The sequence below is a fragment of the Tenrec ecaudatus genome, chromosome 4, assembly GCF_050624435.1.
Source record: "Tenrec ecaudatus isolate mTenEca1 chromosome 4, mTenEca1.hap1, whole genome shotgun sequence".
NCBI lineage: Eukaryota > Metazoa > Chordata > Mammalia > Afrosoricida > Tenrecidae > Tenrec > Tenrec ecaudatus.
Window position 1 is genome coordinate 67190646 of NC_134533.1, and position 15774 is coordinate 67206419.

The following is a 15774-nucleotide window of genomic DNA, read 5'->3' on the forward strand; positions in this document are numbered from 1 at the left end:
ATGATGAGGGAAACAAATATACAGGAGTGCTTGACACAATGGTTGTATGTGTGGATTGTGACAAGAGTTGTATGAGCCCGCAATAAAATTATTTAATAAAAAAATCAAAATAAGATGTTTGTTACTAAATTTTCTTTAATAACTATAAGAAAAATATATAGAACTGTATAAAGATTTCATCAAATAATTCCATAATAAATTGAGAAAAATTTTAGGTTAATTTTGAAATTTTAAATATTTCCTGGTACCCAATACTCTTTAAGTTAGTTATATATTCAACAAAATTAAGATACAGTTAAAAAAATTTTAAGTGTCACATATACCTATAAAATGTATATGAAAATACAAAATGATGAAAATAAGGAAAAAATGATTAGCGGGGTCACAGGGGGCGCTAACCCACCCAAGGGGAGGGTATTGTTTATATCTCTACATGGAAAGAGGTACCAGACTTCAACCCAGCGCCCCAATGTGTGAATGCAACATTCCGGGGTGGAGAAGGGAACCAGTGGAGAGTTCTGGGGGCTGGCCCTAGTCTCAAATACTAAGTGGATGCCTGCCCCTCCCCCCAGAAGAATTTATTTCAAAGAACTGTATTGTATCTGCAGCTCCGGGAGAGGGACATATCTGATCAGAGCACAAGGGAGCAGATGAAGTGGGAGGAGGAGACAGTGGCGCACATCCTGGCCCACCAGGCCTTGACAACGATGACCTCAATTAGAGCGGCCTGTCCACAGAGAGAACCATATGGCCAGCCCCAGTAGGAGACATGATGCCCCTCACTGACCCGTGGCCCTGTGGGGGACAGCATCGAAGACACTGTGTGGGAATTGCACCCAATCTGACCCACCACACCAGGGCAAAACACTCGGGGAGTGCAGTGGAACAGCAAGGGAATGGAGCAGCAAGTTCCCCAGGGAATGCTGAAGGTGGACTTTGGGGTCAGGGGATGGATCCCCAACAGACTAGACTGGAAAACCCTCCTAAAGGCCAACAAACAATTGAACTTACTACAAGTTCTTCTTTCTTGTTGTGTTTTGTAATGTTGTCTTTTTTTGTCATTGGTTTGTTATTGTTTTGTTGTATATTGTTGCTTGGTTTTGCTCTGTCTTGTTTTTGTGCATGTTATTATCTCCACAGGTCTGTCTAAATAAGATATGCTGGTAGAAGAATCTGGAGGAGGAAACAACAGGACCAACAGTTCAGGGGGGACATGGGATAGGGGAGGTGAGGGGAAAAGAAGTGGTGTTACCAAACCCAGGAACAAGGGAACAACAAGTGAACCAAATTGGTGGTGAGGTGGGTGTGGGAGGCCTGTTAGGACATGATCAAGGGTAATGTAACCAAGAGGAATTGCTAAAACCTTGATGGGGACTGAGAATGATAGTGGGACAGGAGGAAAGTCAAGGGAAATAGAGGAAAGGGGTGTGAGGCAAAGGGCATTTATATAGGTCTAGAAAAAGACATGTACATAAGCAAATATATTTATATATGAGGATGGGGAAATAGATCTATATGTCTATACTTATAGGTTTAGTATTAAGGTAGCGGAACGACATTGGGCCTCCACTCAAGTACTCTCTCAATGCAAGGATACTTTCTTTTATTAAATTGGCATTCTATGACTCTCACCTTCCTGACACAACCGCTGAAGACAAAGCAGGTGAATATGCAAATGTGGAAGAAACCTGATGGTGCCCAGCTATCAAAAGATATAGCATCTGAGGTCATAAAAGTTTCAGGGTAAACAAGCGGCCAGTTAGCTCAGAAGCATCAAAGTCCACATGGAAAAAGAACACCAGCCTGTGAAATCACGAGGTGTCCAAGGGATCAGGTATAAGGCATCATCAGAATAAAAAAATCTTACCATAGTGAATGAGGTGGGGAGAGCCTAGTGGAGACTCAAAGCCAATTTGGTGGCCACTGGTGATCCCCTTGCAGAGGGGTCTAGGGGATGAGATGAGCCAGACAAGGTGCAATGTAGCAAAATGAAAAATACAACTTTCTTCTAGTTCCCAAATTCTTCCTCCCCACCCACCCCCACTATCATGATCCGAATTCTACCTTGAAAGTCTGCCTAGACGAGAGGATGTACACTGGTACAGATTGGAACTGGAAACACAGGGAATCCAGGGCGGATGAACCCTCCAGGACCAATGGTGTGAATGGTGATACTGGGAGGGTAGAGCGAGAGTGGGTTGGAAAGAGGAAACTGATTACAAGGATCTACATGTGACCTCCTCCCTGGGGAACGGACAATAGAAAAGTGGGTGAAGGGAGACGTTGTACAGGGCAAGATATAGCAAAATAATAATTTATAAATTATAAGGGAGGGAGGAGCGGGGAGAGAGGGGAAAAAAGGAGTACCTGATGCCAGGGGCTTAAGTGGACAGCAATTGTTTTGAGAATTATGAGGGCAATGAATGAACAAATGTGCTTTACAGAATTGATGTATTTATGTATTGTGATAAGAATTGTATGAGCCCCTAATAAAATGATTAAAATTTAAAAAAGAAAATACAAAATTTCATAGAAAACCAAAATAATTTCAAAAACTAAGAAAAAACTAGGATACCTTATACTATCTTGTTCTAAGACTATTTTAAGTTACAATTATGAAGAAACTAATGTTTTCATAATCATTAACAAATTATATGTAATTAGTCAAGAAATAAATGGCCACATATAACATAAAAATTATTCTAAACAATTTTCAAGGCAATTTAATTGAAAAAGAAGACCAATTTTTTATAAATTTGAAGAATGGCTAGTATTCATATTTTAAAAATAATAATCTTGGAATCATACCCCAAAATTTATTTTCAATGGATTAAAACATTATTATGAGAACTCATATTTTTAATTTCTAAATGTTAGAACTACTTATGACCTTTCATTATGTGAAGATAGCTTAGAAATATACAAAATACATAAATTGATAAATTGAATTTCATCAAAATTAAACACATCTCTTTTTCCCAATATTTTATTCAAGAAATATAATTAAAGTCATAGACTTGGAGAAAATGCATGTGAAATTAATATGTAAATTGCTTATATCCAGATATATAAAGTTCAAAATGCTTTTAGAAAAATGTCATTACTGCTTAATTTCATTTTTCCATAAACTTTTAAAAGCCTCCTAGTACAAATATATTAGCAACTCTGGATAAAATACAATATTTTGTGAAAGTATGCCAAGGGTTTGAAGAGTTATTTCACTTAAATAAAAAAGGACACACAGTGAGATGTAGCACAGGGTGAAAGACTAAACATTATTAGTAGTTAGAGAATGATTGCACATTAAAAGCACATGTCTAGTCTTGAATCAACCTCATGATCCGATTAGGACACTGGTGTTTTTCAGATCACTTAGGGTCAGTGTGCGTGAGAATTCACTTGATGACACGCAACGATCTTTTTTTTGCCCAGGGAGCTGTTTATTTTACGGAGGAGAGGGGAGAGTTCCAAATTCTTTCCAAGACTTCAGTTCTGCACCCTTTAGTGGGTGCTCAGACCAACTTTTTTTTTCATATCATGGAACTATTACATTTCCTAACACCCCCAAGTCCAAACTCATTTTAATCAAGTTGGTTCTGACTAAATCTCTAAGGGAGCAGATCGCTTCAGCTTCTCATGGAGTGGCTGGTGAGTCTGAGCCACCATCTTTGTGGTTCAGCCAACTGCATAAGGGCTCCTTGGTTTCTTGTCAAGGTCAGAACATTTTTCTGACCAAATTATATAAATTCTATGCATGGTACATATTCTACCAAGGCAGACATCAACTCCATTTCTAGAACTTTCTGTTGATTTTTATTATACATACTGGTTAACATATACAAAGCAGACAGAGCAGTGTAATGAATGTCCCTGTGTCCACCGTCTAGCTTCAACAACTATTGACATGCCAGTTTTCTACAGTCTGTATTTTTACACAGAACCCGTTCCCACGAATTGCTGTTATCATTTAGAACACTTATCTAGTATTCACATACATTGAGATGAAGAGATTACAGATAAACCAACTCGACAAATCAATATAATCATGTAATTTATTCACCTAACATAACACAGAGCATTTTCACCTTTCCATAAATTTGCTCCTTTTCCTTCCTATTCTCCTGCCTCTGTACCCCAAAAAATAACCACTGTTCTGACTATTTTTATCTCAGATTAGTTCATATTTACTCTATAATTTCATATAAATGAAACAATATGATACCTATTCATTTGTGCCTGGAGTCTTTTCACTTACTAAATCACATGTTGTTGGGAGAAAAACCACCCCAGAGATTGTTTTGCATTTCACGGAAGGAAAATGAGAGCTAAATATAAAAAGACTTGAGACAAATGACATATGTTCTTCTGGATTCCCCTCACAGTAATGGCATTCTCCATTCTAATGGATGAGAGGAGGAGGAGCTGGTGCTCTGTTGTTTTTCCATCTGTTGAAGCTTTTCCAAACTCACGTCCATGGAGCCAGTGCTGACTCTTAGTGACTCCCTGTGGTTTCTGAGACAGTAGGTAACTGTTAGCTGTAGCAAGCCCAGTCTTCCTCCTGCAGCGCTGGTGGTAGTTTCAAACTGCCAACCACCTGGACCGCAGCTCAATGCCCAGCCAGTACACCACCAAGACTCCTTACTAAAAATGGCATTGTGGTATAGGTTACCTCTCCCCCCCCCCCCCCACACACACACACCTTTTCCATGAAATGCAAATCCGGATATTCAGTCTGATCCAAGTTACTGTTTCTTAGGATAGCTGTCTCAGCTAAACCCTATTCCTCCTTCTGGATAGTGCGCGAACGATGCTACTGCGGATTTCTTTGGTTTTGATGCTATAGACGACGGGATTGATTACAGGTGGGAAAAAAAGATAGGCATTAGCCATAACAGTCTTCAGGAGTGGGGGTGAGTGTCGTCCAAAGCGGTGTAGCAGGGAGAGGCTGACCAGGGGCACGTAGTACACTAGAACCGCACAAATGTGTGACACACATGTACTGAGTGCCCTCCACCTCCCTGTGCCACAAGCTATTCTCAGTACTGTGTGAAGAATTAGCACATATGAAACCATAATGAGTAGTGAGTCTGGCCCAGAGGTGAAGGTAATAACAAACAGACCCAGGATGCTATTAAGGCGAGTGTCTCCACAAGGCAATTTAATCAAATCTGAGTGGAGGCAATACGAGTGCGTGAGGACGTTGTGGCCACAGAAAGGCAGACGCTTCAAGAGAATGGGCAGCGGGAGCATGAGCATCACACTTCTCAGGGCAATAGCGACACCCATCCCCGTGATGCGGGGGATTGTCAAGATGGTTGTGTAGCGTAGAGGGCTGTAAATGGCCACAAAGCGATCGACAGACATGGCCAGAAGCACACCTGACTCCATGAGGGTGAATGAGTGCATGGAAAACATCTGGAGCAGACAACCATCAAAACTAACCTTAGTAATGCCCAAAAGGAAGATGCCTAACACTGTGGGCAAGGTGGAGATGGAGACACCTAACTCAACAAAAGCCAGCATGGCAAGAAAGAAGTACATGGGTTGGTGCAAAGCAGCGTCAGTTCGGATGATGTGAAGAATCATGCCATTTCCCGGAAGATGATACTGTACATTAGGCAGAAGGGGATAGCGATCCAGATATGTTCTGCCTCCATGCCTGGAATGCCAACAAGAGTGAACGTTGCAGGTGTAAACTCCATAGAACTGTTAAAAGGTCTCATGGCACTTCATCAGAAGACACTGGGAAGCATATAGGAAAGGAGGGACAAAAATATCAGTTTCTATTATCAATTTCTGAGTTCCTGGCAGTTATATTTAAGACATATTCTTTAGTAAAGGGAAAGAAAACATTTCTGGGGTAAGGGTCGATGTAAAACAAGTTCATGAAGATGAAGCTAGATAAATGAGACACATAGAAGAGTATTGCTGGTGAAGCTACATGCCAAATTCAGACGGAATTGATAGAGATTTAAAACGTAACCCTTTTTGATAGTGAAAGCACTGATAAAAGCACAGATGTCATGGTTTTATGAGGATGACGGGATTTGGTTACCTGTATAGTTTTTATAAGAAGAAAATCAGTAGCAAAGCAATGGAACTACAGCAGTTAGAAATAAACATCAATTCTTACCATGGATTTGTGATCTTGGAGGGGCCCCTTAAATTATCTGAGATATTAGGGTTTTGTATAACTACATTAACTGTGAAATAAGAAAATATAAGTATATGTAAATGGATTATCATTATATTTTTAGCATAGTAAGTGTTCAATATATGATGAGACTAAAATGAAGGCAATAGTTTAAACCATGAAAGTAATTTGTGAGATGCTTAAGGCTCCTTTTATCAGTTAGTCCTTCTCTACTTGCTACGACGGAAGATAAAAACAGTGTCTATCACTTTTGTAAGGGGATCGAAGTATGTTCCTATTACCTGAAGGGCTGAGAATAACACCAAATCCATTAGGATTTCACAAAGCCAAAGTGATGGTGAAGGTGGGAAATGGGGCTAGAGAGCTTTTTCTTGGAATAAATTCATTGACATTATCCTTTCACTCATCCACAGCAGAGATTTGGATGCTAAAGTGAGAAGACAGTGATCAGGCTGTGGAATAGAGATGATGGCTAAGGAAGAAATCTTCTTCCCATTTTTAGGCCATATCTTTCGGTAAGGTATAACCAAAGTTATGTTATTAAATGTTTAACAATTGATTCTCTAAATAGAAATACCCTGCTATGTCAAAGTGTCAGTTTCTGTGGTTTAAATATGCCCACCATGACTAACTTCAGGGTACCAAAGTGAGGAAAACAGTACTGAAAAGAGATGCGCACAGTCAACTTACCAAGGTAGCGCAAGCCCACATCAGTCAGTATACATTGGGCATGCAGCTGAGCCCAGAGTCCTCCCAAAGGATGCTGAGAAGAAGCACCTCAGTCACCTTTATTGCTGTCTCCTCCCAAATGGCTTATAGGTATAGATGCTCCCTCTGCTTAGATGAGCTCAGCTGAGTGGAGTGGGGCAAGATCCCTCAAGGGGAAATTAGGATTTTTATTCTCAAAACATTTAGCTGGATACTAGCCAAGACAGGGACAAAGATTCTCACTGTGATTGACATACCCAGGTATGCGTGTATATATGTAGATGCATCCACATTTATGTATATATATACATCCATATGTGCATGTTCAAATGTAAAACAGTAAACAAATGATTTCACAAAATTATTCACTCTCATTTAATTTTAGAAAATTTAGTGTATATGTGACATACACTTTCTCTTTTTAAAAACTTGGTTTTTGTGTTATATAAAATACAAGGATGGGCAAAAGTATTGATACTAGGGCTCCAATTTTTACTTGCCAGGATTTGCTCCACATATAAAAATTCGAAGTATTTCTTGGCTATCAGTGGATGACTGCAGACAAACTCTCTCAGAGATGTACTTGACAGGCTCATTGGGGTGCCTTCAAAAATGTCCACTGAAAGAACTGACTACCAAGGAGATCCTCTGGACCAGTTACATTACAGACAATGTGGTCAACAGAGAAATATGATAACTGCCTTGGGGGACCTCAAAAGAATGATGCTAGCAAATTTCTTGAAGGACAAAGGATGATCACAGAGCTTTTTTTCTTTTTAATTCATTTTTTCCCACAGAAGCTTATTATGAAGTAGTTTTAAGAGAATTAAGAGCTACATGGTGAGAAGAAGTTCTGAAAATTTATACTGAAGAATTGTTCTGTTATCACTATAATGCACTGGTTGACTATCTACAGTTAGTAAGGGCAATGCTATGAGAATTTCATTGCTGTTCCAGACCCCAACCACCTATAGTAATGCTATTGCCCCTTTAAGACATCTTTTTCTTCCCCAAATTCAAAGGTTATGCAGAAGAAATCAAATTTGAGTGCCTTGATAATGCCTAAACCATCATTCTGGCGTGCTATAAAGTGAAAATTGTACAATAATTCTGGGAAGAGCTAAAGCAATGGAAATACTACCTTCAGAAGTGCATAGACCTAAATGGAGGATATGTTGAGAAATGATAACTTTAAAGTTTGAGTTTGTGGTTTACTAAAGGCTTCTATGATACTTTATGATTTACCCTCATATAGGACAGGGTAGAACTGCCCCTGTGAGTTTCTGACACTGCCAACCTTTATTTTTTACTTTTGTGAAAAAATAAAAATGTAAACAATCACTTGGTTAAAAAGGAAAACAAAACCAAACATAGAACACCGTAAACCAATGATCAGCTGTACACAAACCAGGTGACTATTGCCATTTGACCATCTTCTTAGTCACTGCTCGGGTTCAGAAGTTCAAATACACATATAAAAAGACAGGAGAAACAAAATTTCCATGCACTTGATTCAACCAATTTGTTCACATTATATGAGAATAAAAGTAATACATTTTCTACACATTAAACAGATGCCTTGCTCTTCCAACCCTACTCACATTTGTTCCATCCCAAGAATCTTCTTGCTTCTACAAAGGGAATGCAGTACAGGGGCTAGCAAATTGTATCCATTAAGACTCAAATAGTCAATATTTCAGACTTTGTTGAATGAGTATGGCCATGACCAAATAAACAATTAATAAAACAGGCAGTGGGATAGCTTTGGCCCAGAGAACATAGTTTTGTTGACTTTTGGTCCAGTCCATTCTTTAATGATTCAATATTAGCTTTCATCTGTAAGTGTAATTAGAAAAAAACAAGTGTCACACACGCAAAAAATATAATCACATTTAAAATACATATACTCATAAATTAACTTCACTTTCACATTTACTTTTTAAACTAGTTTTATTGCATAGATATCATATATCATACAATTAAAATGTTTTATTAGGGGCTAGTACAAGTCTTATCCTGATCCATACATACATCAATTGTGTAAAGCACATTTTTACAGTCATTGCCCTCATCATTCCCAAAACATTTGCACTCCACCCAAGCCCCTGGCAGCATCAGGTGCTCCTTTTCCCCCTCCCTCCCCGCTCCCGCCTCACCCATGAACCCTTGATAATTTAGAAATTATTATTTTGTCATATCTTGCCCTGTCCAATGTCTCCCTTCACCTACTTTTCTGTTTTCTGTCCCACAGGGAGGAGGTCATATGTTGATCCTTGTAATTGGTTTCCCCTTTCCAACCCACCCTCCTTCTACCATCCCAGTATCACCACACACACCACTGGTCCTGAAGGGATCATTCGCCCTGGATTCCTTGTGTGTTCAGTTCCTATATGTACCAGTGTCCCTCCTCTGGGCTAGACAGACTTTCAAGGTAGAATTGGGATCATGACAGTAAGGGGAGGCAAGGGAGGATGCATTTAAGAATTAGAGGAAAGTTGTATTTTTCATCGTTGCTACATTGCACCCTGACTGGCTCATCTCCTCCCTGAATCCCTTCTCTAAGGGGATGTCCAGTAGTCTATAAATAGGCTTTGGGTCTCTAATCCGCACTCCCCACCTCATATACTATGGTAAGATTTTTTTGTTCTGATGATGCTTAATACCTGATCCCTTCAACACCTCATGATCACACTGGCTGGTGTGCTTCCTTCCATGTGGGCTTTGTTGCTTCTGAGCTAGATGGCGATGTGTTTACCTTCAAGCCTTTAAAGCTCCAGGAGCTATATCTTTTGATAGCCGGGAACCATCAGCATTCTTTGCCACATTTGCTTATGCACCCATTGTCTTCAGTGATCATATCATGTAGGTGAGCACACAATGATATGATTTTTTTTATTTGATGCCAGATAACTGATCTCTTCGGCACCTTGTGATCACACAGCCTGCTGTGCTTCTTCCATGTGGGCTTTGTTGCTTCTGGGCTAGATGAACGTATGAAGCATATCACTGCATGGGAAGAACTGGAGAAAATCATGTTAAGCGAAGTAAGCCAAGCACAAAAGGACAAGTACAACATGAGTCAGTTTAGGTAAGCTTAAAAAAAATGCAAAGGGGGCATAGGGAAAAAGCTACTGTATACAAACATTACTGGGGTGAGGACAAGGTCATATGGCAGGGACCAGACCAAATACAGGCATACACATGGTGGACAAATTAAAATGAGATTTGGAAAGGGGAAAAATATAATAATGACAAAGAAATGGGTAGCAGGGCACAGGGCACTCACCCACCCAACGGGAGAATATTGATTATATCTCCACAGGGAAAGAGGGACCAGACTTCAACCCAGTGCTCCAAGATGTGAATGCAACATGGGGCATGGAGTAGGGAACCAGTGGAGAAGTCTGAGGGGCCGGCCCCAATCCAAACTATATGGTCAACTGCCCCTACTCCCAGAAGAAATGATTTCAAAGAATGGCATTGAATCTACAGCTCTGGGAGAGGGACATATCTGATCAAAGCACATGGGTGCAGAGGAAGGGGGACGAGGAGAGAGTGAAGCACATCGTGGCCCACCAAGCCATGAGGACGATGTTGCTGATTAGAACAGCCAGTCCACAGAGAGGGCCACATGGCCAGCCCCACTATGAGCCATTATGCCCCTCACTGACCCATAGCCCTATAAGGGATAACACCGGAGACACATTGTGGGAATTGCCCCTGATCTGATCCCACCACACCATGGCAAAACACTAAGGGGGTGAAATAGAATAGCAAGGGAATGGAGTAGTGATGTCCCCAGGGAATGCTGAAGGTGGACTTTGGGGTCAGGGCATGGTGCCCCAACAGACTGGACTGGAAAACACTCCTAAAGGCCAACAAACAATCCTTGAACTAACTACAAGTACGTCCTTCTTGTTGTGTTTTGTAATGTTTTTGTCATTGGTTTGTTATTGTTTTGTTGTATATTGTTGCTTGGTTTTGCTCTGTCTTGTTTTTGTGCATGTTATTATCTCCACAGGTCTGTCTAAATAAGATAGGCTGGATGAAAAATATGAAGGAGAAAACAACAGGGCTGACAGTTACGGGGGGATCAAGGGAGAGGAGGAGGTGGGGGAAAAGATAGTAGGGTTAATAAACCCAAGAACAAGGGGAAAACAAGTGATCCAAATTGGTGGTGAGGAGGGTGTGGGAGGACTTTTAGGACACGATCAATGGTAATGTAACAAAGGGGAATTGCTGAAACCTTTGTGAGGACTGAGCATGATAGTGGGACAGGAGGAAAGTCAAAGGAAATAGAGGAAAGAGCTGGGAGGCAATGGGCAATTATATAGGTCTAGAAAAAGACGTGCACATACGCAAATATATTTATGTAAGTGGATGGGGAAATAGATCTATGTACATATATTTATAGATTTAGTATTAAGGTAGCAGAAGGACATTGGCTTCCACTCAAGTACTCCTTCAATGGGAGAATACTTACTTCTATTAAATTGTCATTGTATTATTCTCACCTTCCTGACACAACATCTGAAGACCAAGCGGGTGAATAAGCAAATATGGTGAAGAAAACTGATGGTGCCCGGCTATCAAATGATATAGCATCTTGGTTCTAAGGGCTTGAAGGAATCATCCAATCTAATGTATAAAAATATTAAGAAGATTTACACAATCATCACCACAATTAATTTCAGAACATTTCCTTCATGTACTCATTTTAACTCGCCATTTTCCCCATTCTTCCCTACCATGCTCCTAAGCAACGATCAATCCAGTTACGTTCTCTAAAAGTCTACCTCTCCTGGATTTAATAATCAATCATAGAATACATACAAATCATACAAAACATAGACAGGAGGCGAACAAACCAAAAATCCAACACTAGTGACTGAACAAAATAGAGATAAACCTCAATCAAATAAAATAGAAAATATTAAAATTTGGAATAACTTGAGAATGGGTCAAAGGTGAGATCAAATGACAAAGCCTCACATTGTAATCTAACTAGAGCCGCCATAGTCGACTTCTCGCTCTCCTACTGATAGCAGTGCTACACCTGTCCTTGGACGGCTGTCAGAGGGGATTCACCAGAGGGCTAATTCATGTGAGGACCTTGCAGAGGGATTTTCATCTTTCACTGTCAGCCAGAGCTTTCTGCAATCTAGGTCTTCTCAATTTAAACTCTGATACCAGTCCGTCCTTCAGATTTGGATATTATTATTTACAATTCTTGGGTCACCCAGGCTATTGTGTTTTTTCTATGTGTACCTAATCAGTGCCTCACTTAGATAACTGCTTGTTTTAAGACCAGTTTTTTTTGACTCCAGACACTATTCTTTCTGATAGTCGTTCACCATCTGGTTTTCTTCACTACACTTTGCATCCACATCTTCAGTGATCTCTTCATGAGGATGAGCATGGCTATGTCAGTCATTAGAAATAATTTTTCTTAGATTGGGTCCAGAATTAGACACTGTGAATCTTCATAGGAGAAGAAAACTCATCCCACCACTGTAACCCCAAGAACCCCTATTCTACTTGCTGTCTCTATAGGATCATCAATCCTTCATCAACTTCATATAATGAAATACAGAAAATCATATAACAAAAGTTCAAGGATCACGCCAATGGAAAAACACCTTCGAGATAAACCGGTATAAGGACAAACAAAAAATGCAGAACACGTTTGAAAGCTATATCAGTCCTAACATTCATCCGAGGGGGACCCACTGGCAAAGTTTTAACCATTCAAGTGGGATTATCATTTTGATCCTCTGTAGACATCTCTCCATGCACTCTGGTAACCATCCCATTGCTCCATTATGGATACAGGGAACTCACCGGAGGTTAATTTCCTAAGTAGATTCCATGAGGTTGTCTTGGGATCCCACAGTCACCCAGAGCCTTCAGCAAACCATTTACGCGCACGCTAGGCTCTGACTAGTCCCTACTTTGACTTCAGATTGTATGTTTTACAATCCTTTGGTGACCAGTGTTGGTATTCTTTTTCCATGTGGATTTAGTGTAGTGGTCACCTAATCTGGTGTCAATTTAAGGATTAAGAGTGTAGGGGTGAAGTATAGGCTATCAATCTGGAGATAGCCAATGAGACTTCTGTGTAGGCATGGCCTTCTGAGAATGCTGGGAATCTCTTACTACCTCCTGGGAGGTGGAAGACACCATTCTCTCACTGCTACTCCCTGGGAGACATTGTAGGAAACAAGCCACATGAATGCAACCAGCCCTTGGAAGTCAGAGAAGCCACAGCGAGACCTCTGCCAGTGCTGAGATGCTTTCAATGCCACTGGACTCAAAGATTTTCTACCCACTGGCTTGTGATCAGCCTGCATCTGGCTTCATTGCATGTGTTTCATGAACCTGAAGAGGACTTTATAGATTGCTATCGGACATATTGTTTAATATCAGACTTATAGCCTTGGGCTGGCCTGGGTTGGGATGTTTTCTCAATGTTCAATTCCTCTTGCATGTAAATCTTGTTCTTATCCACATATGTGTGTCCATGGATTTGTTTCTCTTGTGTACCCAACTAACACACTTAGTTTACATCTCACTTAGATGATTGCTTGTTTGGAAACAAGCCCTCAAGACCCCAGATGCTATTTTATCTGATAGCCAGGCACCATCTAATTTCTTCACCACACTTTGCTCTAGTGCTGGTACCTTCTGTGTTTCCATCCTGAGAACGAGTATCGAGTGGGCCATGACGTAAGAACTAATTGTTCTAAAACTGAAGCTAGAAGCTAGTGGAAGCCCCAATCCCATCCCTGGATCGACGTTCATTCATCTGCCTTGGGCTCCCTTTCAAAACGTTGCTATGGTGGAGAGTCCTTTTGATCCTCTCCCTGCAGCATAAAGATCTTTCCTTAATATTGCCATTGATTGGCCCCTGGTACGAATGTTCAAAACCCTGTTAAGAGAGGGATATTGAGCCTATGTAGGTTAATTTTATATTGCAGTAACTGAATTATTCAAATGTATATTTGTAAATATTCCATGGCTGGATGCTGTTTACACAAACAATGGGAATTGGTTGTCAGGGAAAATTTACAATAATATTCATTGAGAATATAGTCACAAGTTTTCTGGAATAATATATATCTTAATACAGCATAGAGGCCATTGATGTAGCAAGACCACGATTATCTACCTAACAACAGCTAAATGGTTTTGATACTGCTGTCTTCTGCTTCCTCAAATTATAGGAATTTTTATTCTTCACTCTCAGCTTACACGTATGTCTGTGGAAGAGTCCAGTTCACCCAGTGGAGTTTCTACATTGACTCTCACTGATGCAGCCTCTGAAGCATGCCATACACCATGAAGATCCAGGATTCAATGTCCCAGCATGCCACGGCACCTGGCCTGGATCCCCAGGATGTAGGCAGAAGCCCAGGTCAATGTGTCCCATTCACAGCATACCACCAAGGACACTCCTCCCCTTTTTAGGGTTCCCCAAAGCATTTTCAGCCATTCTTCCCTCACCTAGTGCTCAGTCCTTCCATTTCCCTACCAACAGCCGTGAATTTGCCTTCCCCCAAAATTACTTGTTCCCTTTCCCGTCTCCTAATTTGACTTTCCCATCAGTATCCCTCATCCCCGTGGATGTCTACCTGTCCAGAGGCACCTCATTAGAGCTTGGCATAACAGCCACTTAGTAGACAACATCCCCTTTCCCTCCCTTAACAATTTGATCCCAGGTGATGTGAGGTGCCCTCCAGCGAAGTGATCTTCAAGGTACATGCCTAGAGAGGATGGTGGAGGGTTCAAGGGCACCCGACAGGCTCTCTATCAGGATGTCTGACATCTCTAGCCCACAGACTGGATGCCCTGCAACCCTGAGCTTGTCCCCATCCCTGCTTTCCATTGCATCCCCATGGTATAATGGGAACAGTTTCCTTTCAAAATACCTCATAGCTGACAGTGTCTGAATATAACAAAGAAGAAGTCATTGACATTTATTTATAAAACGAATAAGTAATCAGGGTTTATAAAGGCCTATTTAGATGTTCACACAAAGCAGTGTAAACATACTGACAGAAAAACAAAATAAGCATTAATGTAATTTAACATCAGCAAGATAAGCATTGATTTCTGGGTTATCCATAAGGGGGCTGGCTTTGAAAAGTACACCCCAGGGCCTCAGTCACCTGTTACTCTCTGAGCTTCATCTACTTGAGCTGTGATTACTCAGCTCTTCCTCAACAAGCTCTCCCCAAAGTCTCCCTGTTATGTTCAGACTTCTGAGAAACTAATACATATTTTTAAAAATTATAATAACAATCACAATGTCTATATCAACTGTCCTGCTTACTGGAAACTAGTGTTGTCAGACTGTGTTTATTTAGAAAAGGAATGTAAGGTTTTGATGCAAAAAGTAAACTGAAGTAAATTATTCTCTTAAATTCAGCATAATGCAAGAAAATGTCTGACAAGAACAATTACTTGGATCTGTCGGGAAAAAAAAAAGGTGATTTCAGTAAGAATTATGCTCTTTTGTCCTGTGCCCTTGGTTTGGGGCTTAAACATTAGATCTTCTGCATTCTCATTAATGGATTTGAAAATAATGAAATAGAAGTAAAGATTAAAATGAGGAAGACCCTCAACAATATGGATGGAGACAGTGTCTACAATCATTGGGTCAAACGTAGCAAAAATTACGCAGATGGAGCAGTACTGGGCAATGTTTCCTTCTGTTGTACACGGGGTCACTCTGCAGGGGAGCTGACAAAACGGGCCTAACAGCCACAACCTAGGAGTGAGGGTAGCAATGTGCTTCCATCAACTCATACTCTGAGAACAGTTGACTTTTTGCATTTCTTCCCAATTCTGTTTAGTGACCTCATGTTCCCAGCTTAACATCTGCTCTCTGCTCCATTCCAACTCATAGTGAG

General features: G+C 40.6%; 1 pseudogene; it reads right to left on the reverse strand.

Moving 5' to 3' along the window:
* Nucleotides 1–4770: 4770 nt before the first annotated feature.
* LOC142446847 (olfactory receptor 51G2-like) lies at nucleotides 4771–5723 on the reverse strand (annotated as a pseudogene).
* Between the last annotated feature and the right edge of the window lie 10051 nt (nucleotides 5724–15774).